This window comes from Toxotes jaculatrix, chromosome 2 (assembly GCF_017976425.1).
Source record: "Toxotes jaculatrix isolate fToxJac2 chromosome 2, fToxJac2.pri, whole genome shotgun sequence".
In the NCBI taxonomy this organism is placed as follows: domain Eukaryota; kingdom Metazoa; phylum Chordata; class Actinopteri; family Toxotidae; genus Toxotes; species Toxotes jaculatrix.
Genome location: NC_054395.1, coordinates 6169847 through 6176477, shown reverse-complemented (window position 1 = coordinate 6176477; position 6631 = coordinate 6169847).

Genomic DNA, 6631 nt, shown 5'->3' with positions numbered 1-6631 from the left:
ATTGCACACGGTATTAGCAGTGTCCACATGGGGATCATTTTAGGAAGGAAGTCTTCTGGGAATAAGCAAATATTGTGATTTACCAAATGCATGTAAATGTCACTGATCTCCACACAGAGGCTGTGCACGAGGTACAACTCTCATCCCCCAAAAACATTATGTGATGGGACACTTCCGTAAGTTTTCTGTGTTGTTGGTTCATTATCACAGCGTAGACCGCGGCCTGTAACTTCGGATGTTTCTGGTAAATGAATGATCATTACACAGGCTAGAGGCCGTCTGTCAACACTGGTAAAATGGATAATAAAGGTTACTGCCCGTCATAAACACTGCTGCTCCTATTATACACAGTGAAGACGTCCACAAAACAGGAAAACAGAAATAAGACTAGTGGTTTTTAGTTTATAAGATCATCCTGAAAACAGGAAAATACACAATCACTGTCCTTTTATACATTTCACATTTAATGAAAAGTTTGGCTGAAGGGATGACACACAGCCCAACAGTGGCTGTACTCACTTATTTTTTGTTTGACCAACTAAACATTTCAGGGTCTGGCTTGTAAAAAGTGGTCTTGCAGAGAATTTAAGAGGCACTATATAGAGATTGTTTTCATTATTGAAATATTTGATAGCTTCGAATAAGTATCAGTAATGATGCTTTCTGAAAATGGGTTTCACTGTCCTACATTAGAACCCAAACTATCTGTATCCTGCCTGTCTGTTCTTCAATTCTGTAATTTAAGGTCCCTAAATAAACTGATGTCTGATGACCCCAAAAACTGGGAAATATTCCTTCAGTCCTCCATATCTAGTTTCTGCACACACACACAGAAAAAAAAAAAACCAAACAGCTACAAAAAAAATAAAAAAAACTGTTTTCAAGGAGCACAAAGTGAGATGCCCTAACATTTTCATCATTAAAAACATTTGGATCAATCTCCAGTTATTCCAACAATGTCCTCTTCACTTTAATCAGAGTTTTCTGGCAGGTTGTAGAAGTCAAAGTCAATAACATATTGCTCAGGGACGTGGTGTGTGAAGGCTTTCAGAGCAATCTGTATTCCATGGGGTGACAGAAAACACTTTACAAAAGCCAAGAAAAATTGTGCAAAAGAAGAAAGAGGACAATTTTAAGGAGGGAGATTTTGTGCTACAAAAAGAAATATTTGACAGGAAGAGACCAAAACGGGGAAGATGGAAGAACGTGAAGAAGATAATAATGAGGCTAAAAGAAAAGCAAACATCTAACAGAGAAATATCAAAGGTAGATGGTTTGTCCAAATCATCAGTTTGGTGAAAAGTAGGTGCACACAGGAAAACTAACCAAAGGTTTTCCACTGTTATTATTAAAATTAATATTAATATTAATATTAATATTATCATTATTATTGTGCCACCCGGTTAGCTCAGTTGGTAGAGCACGAGACTTGATCTCTCAGGGTCGTGGGTTTGAGCCCTACTCTAGACGGCACCACCTCCCATGGGCTCACCACCTGTGGGAAAAGGGCTTTGGTGTATTGTGGACTGGGCGGGAGTCGCCCCTGCGACCTGGACCCAGATAAGTGGCAGATGATGACATGACATCATTATTGTTGCTCATCAAGCTCCTGCAGTATTTATTCGCTGGCTGTACCCTCCACTCTTTACCAGATTCAGTTGTACTTATGCTGAGACCAAACCTGAGGTTGAGTTTATACTTTTCTCATGTTTTGTTTTTCTCATGTTTTGACTGAACCTCGTTTAACTCTGTTTAGCTGTGTCTCAGGTCAATTGTCTGCTGTCTGCTGTCGTTCTGCTTTTGGGACCAAATTTAACAGTTTGTCAATAACCTCTGAATCCCCCTGCAAGATTCAAAAAGAGAGACCAGGTTGCAGAGACCCCACAACAAGCAAGATCTGAGGGCTGCTGCAGTGAAGGCCTGAGAGAGCATCACCAGGGAAGACACAAAGCGTCAGCTGATGTCTGTAGGTCAGAGACTTCAGGCTGTCATACTGACATACTGTCAGACTGCAAAGGATTCAAATTTTGTTTGATTTGTTTTTGAAGATCACATACGTATGGGGACTTTGTTCTTGGACCTATTTAATATGGAGTTAGAAGAGATACTTGGATGATGTCTGTCAGTGGCTGCAACATAAAAAAAACAACAACAAAAAAAAAACAGTTTTCCATTAGAAAACAGGACTTACATGGAATGAAACAGAGGGGATGAATGATTTCACGTTCTTAGGAATAATTTAAAAATCCACAACTGAAAGTTGATGAACATGTAAAGAGGATTTCAAGAACAGTAAACACCAACCTGGATTGTTACATATTAATCAGACACTACAGAGCCTCTCAGGCGACCGTGTTTTTATGCACTCTATGATTTTCTCTCATTTTTCATATTTATGGGCTCAAGCATCACCATCTACAATCAGACACCTCACATCCTTATACAATCAGGCTCTGAAAATTATGGACAAATAGCCTGTCCACTGGCATCACTGTCACATCCTGAAAAGATAACATTTACTTAGCTCGAAGAGCTTCACCCATGTTTGTTTTCTCAAATTAGTCTTCAAATGTTTTGGCAGTCTAGCCCCAGAGCCTCTTTCCAGACATGTCCAAAGACAAGACAGTAACAGAGCAACTAGGAGCATGGTGCATGGCAACCGTAAAGTACCACAGTGCAAATCTAAATTTAGACAATCAGCTTCCTCCATAAAGAGCTCTCAACTCTGGAACACATTACCAACTGAAATCAAATTAATTACGGACATAAAATCCTTCACAACAAAGGTTAAGGGCTGGATTATATTTCTGTACCTGTAGTGTACTGTGGTTCAATGAGACTGAAAGCTGTATATTTTATATTATTAGCAGCACATCAGTTTTATGCTCTGTATGATAAACTGCACCGTACTCTTTTATTCAAGGTATGTTCCATTTCCTCAGCCATCTGTGTCCTCTTAGCATTTCTGGTACTATCATATTCTTCCCAGCACTCTGGATTCTCTGTGGTAGAGTGGGCTTGTGGAAGTTCTGTCTTCTTGTCTCTGGCTTCCTCTCTCAGGCTTATGTGGACTTGTCTCTCCATTTTGACTGGCTTATGAAATGGGCTTCTCCATTTCTGAGGCACGTAAATCTGCCTGAATCTGGTCTAAAGGGGCCTGTAAGGCCCTCTGAACCTCACACCGATGTCTGTTCTTCTGATATCTTTATGCCAGCTGATATATTTATAACAGCTGTGGCAAGAGGCGTGTTTTCAGGTTGTTTTTCCTTCCGTCCATTCCGTTCTTGTGAATGTGATGTCTCAGGAACACTGTGAGTGAATTTCTTCAAATTTGGCACAAACATATTCAGAATGTTAATTTCCTGGTTAGTTTACAGTGGGTCCTCAAAAGCAGTTCCATCCACACAGATATTACCACTTTATCTGAAACTCCCTGCTCTGAAGCACCAGACTATTTCTTATTAGCTGTAGGCAGTGACTTCCTGGAGTCTTCCAGGCTGATGAGCAACCTGCTTCCAGTCTTTATTCTAAGCTGTCTTCTGGCTCCAGCTTCATGCTTAACGGACAGATATCAGAGTGGTACTCTTCTAACTCCCAGTGAAAAAAAAAAAACCAGATACATGTATTTCCCAAAATGTCAAACCTTGACTTCACAGTAAAAGGAAATATTGTACATTAGCTTTGATCCAGAGCCGCTATGTCTCACTGTCCTGTAACTCATGTCTTACCTGCGGCAAGACATAAGTTGCTTGACATGTCTGTTCCATAAAAGTCAATGTAAACTACCTGATATCAAAGATGGTGAAGGACTGCTTTGTTGTTCACTGTAGTGCTGCTCTGCAGCAGAGCACTCAGTGCTGCCACCTGTGGCCAGAAGCTATATTGTAGCTATACCAGCAAATTTAAAAAATGCAATTTATAATTAATTTCACTGTTGACACTAAACCCTACCCTTTTTTGGTATTTAAAAATTTTCCCAACCTCAACCATCTGCTGTGTGAGTGTCTAAACCACTATATAAAATACTAATGTTTTAAATAGTACAAGCAGAAGAAACAAATGAAATATGGTACATTGTCAGTGAAAATGTTGCTGAGCCTGTGCATGTACAGTTGGCAGCTTGGCAGACACATCAGCTAAAACTAATTCCATTCATAAAAATCATAATCCAGGTGTCCTGGGAAATTCACAATCTATTCGTCTGCAGAGTAAAACAGAGTAACTGAGCTGATATGATCGAGCATCAAAGGATTTTCACTGACCAGTGTCCTCTTCAGTTTGAGCTGGACAGATGCATTGATGTCAGGGCTTCACTGTGACAGTGAAATTGGCTGTTAGTCGCTATTATGCGTCATGCTTGTTGTCTTACCTCTGAAGCCTTCACATTCTGGCTGAGCATTGGCAGAGGGGTGGAGAACAGACTCCATAAAACATAACATTTGTACTTCTTGTTATCATAACTGAAATGAAAATATTATAGCTAAAAATGACAAATGCAGTGCCGCAAAATCATGTTTTTCTTTGTTTCATCTACTTAAGCCATTTTTAATAAGGTTTTATGAGGTTTAATGCAGCAGGCTCATTTCCTCAGAGCTGTTTCATTTCACTGCGACGCAAAAAAAAAGAACATATTACAACAATTTCTCTGTGCTCTGCTCTTCAGCCCCCTTATTTGTAAAATAACTTTAATTTTAAATGTCTGAAAGGGCTTATTAACGAAATTGCAGAAGGCCAACTCTGAGGTGGTGTGTAATAATAACCAAATGTAATATTTCTCTAATGATGCCTCATTCACCCCAGGGAGCTACCTGCAAGGTTGTGACAAATCACACATCTCCAGCACACTATCTACAACCATTTTCCTTATTCCCACTGCTGAATTTAATAATGACCTCCTCCTCTTATCAATTGGGAGGAAAGCAATAATCTGTTCCTTTGAACCTTTGCTCTCTGAGTAGAATTGTAATTATTTTTGCTTTTTTTTTTTTACACTCAGGTATGAACTATCACTTTTAACCTAGCCCGCGAGGCTCTCTGAAAGTCGTGATAAGTCTCATAATGCACTCTCAGAGAAGCCTCCGCTCCTGACACTCTAAGTAATTTCACCTGATGCTGGTGAGAAATAAAAGAAATAATAACAGTCATCTTGTTTGTTGATTCACCAAAGCTGGAAGAAAAACAAAGGGGGAAAAAAAGGAACAAAATATATGTGAGTGGAATCTAACAGCTTGCCCCCTCCCTAATTCTCACTACACTTCTTGTTCTTGTTTCTCACTTTTTACCTCCACCCATCCCCCTACTATTCTTCCTCTCAATTTCTTTTCGTCCTTCTTCCACTGTGGAGTTCAGCTTGACCTTCGAGACCCGCACAGGATTCCACAGTCGCACTATGTTCCCTCAGTAACAAGGAGCTCAGCAGGTGGTGAGTTGAGTAGTGTCATTGAAAAGAGCTAGTAAAATTGCTGTAGGTCGGAAATGACCCTGACATGATCGTTACGCCCTGCCACTCTTAGCTAAACATACAGTTTTACAACAATAACAGTGGCAGATGGCTGAAGTAATTTTTTAGACAATATTTTTCCTCACTGACAATGACACATAACACACAGCTGGAGCTTTTCTATGGCTGGGTTTGACATGAAATCCCCCAATTAAATCATCAGTAAAAAAAAAAAAAAGTTCACAGCTGCGTAAAAAAAATGTTTGGTTCATTGAAAATAAGTCAAAGATACGTGAGCGTGTGTTACATAGAAACTCTGAGGACCTCTGTTCTTGTTATTCCCGGTTATTTCCCTGTTTATCTTACATGTTTGTAGTTTCAAACAATATGTACAGTATCACGTTAAACATCACCAGAGAAAAGGCTTTCAGGATGAGGACTACTGGATGCATCTGACAGAGATTACATTATCCAGGGTATCAGATACTGGGATATCAGGTGGTTGTAGCGCCACAGCCTTCTGTAATTAGCTGATGATGTGCTCCTTGGCCTTGGAAATAACTACTGCAAACAGTAAGGTAGCTGGACATGCTCACAACTGCCTCTGCCTCTTATGTCTCTCATTTGTCTTTATGTTTTTGTGTCAGATCTAGCAGGAGTAACAGGCAAGTGATTGCATCTCATATGATGCTGACTTCTTTGAACTGGCCACTCTGAACAATGGCTAAGAGGAAGTTCCCTCCAGAGACAGAACTGTGTGCCCTCTGTTCTTTCCTGTCACACCACTGTGAAATTAACCACTACAACCCCTGCAGTAATTCTGCTCTATTATACCATGTGTTGTTGTGGTGACAGTCCTTCCTATAACACAATTACAAAGGTCAAAGAGGAATCGAAGATCAAATGCACAAAAGTAGACTTGAAACACAAAAGTACACTTCGGGTGTGAAACACTAACACAAGATTAAAATAAGAACATACTGTATCTGTAGAGTCTTGGTCTATAAAAATCTCGCTTCTTCCACCTAAACCAAACGAAACCAAACTGTCCAATCCGTGTGATCCGTCAGTCTGTATAAATTCATGTTCACAGCTCTTGGTTTGTTAGTAAAGAGCCAGTGTAAACATGAACAGGACCAGTAGAAGGAAACGATGACTTTCCTTCCTTTGATCCAAGTAAACTGATGCAAC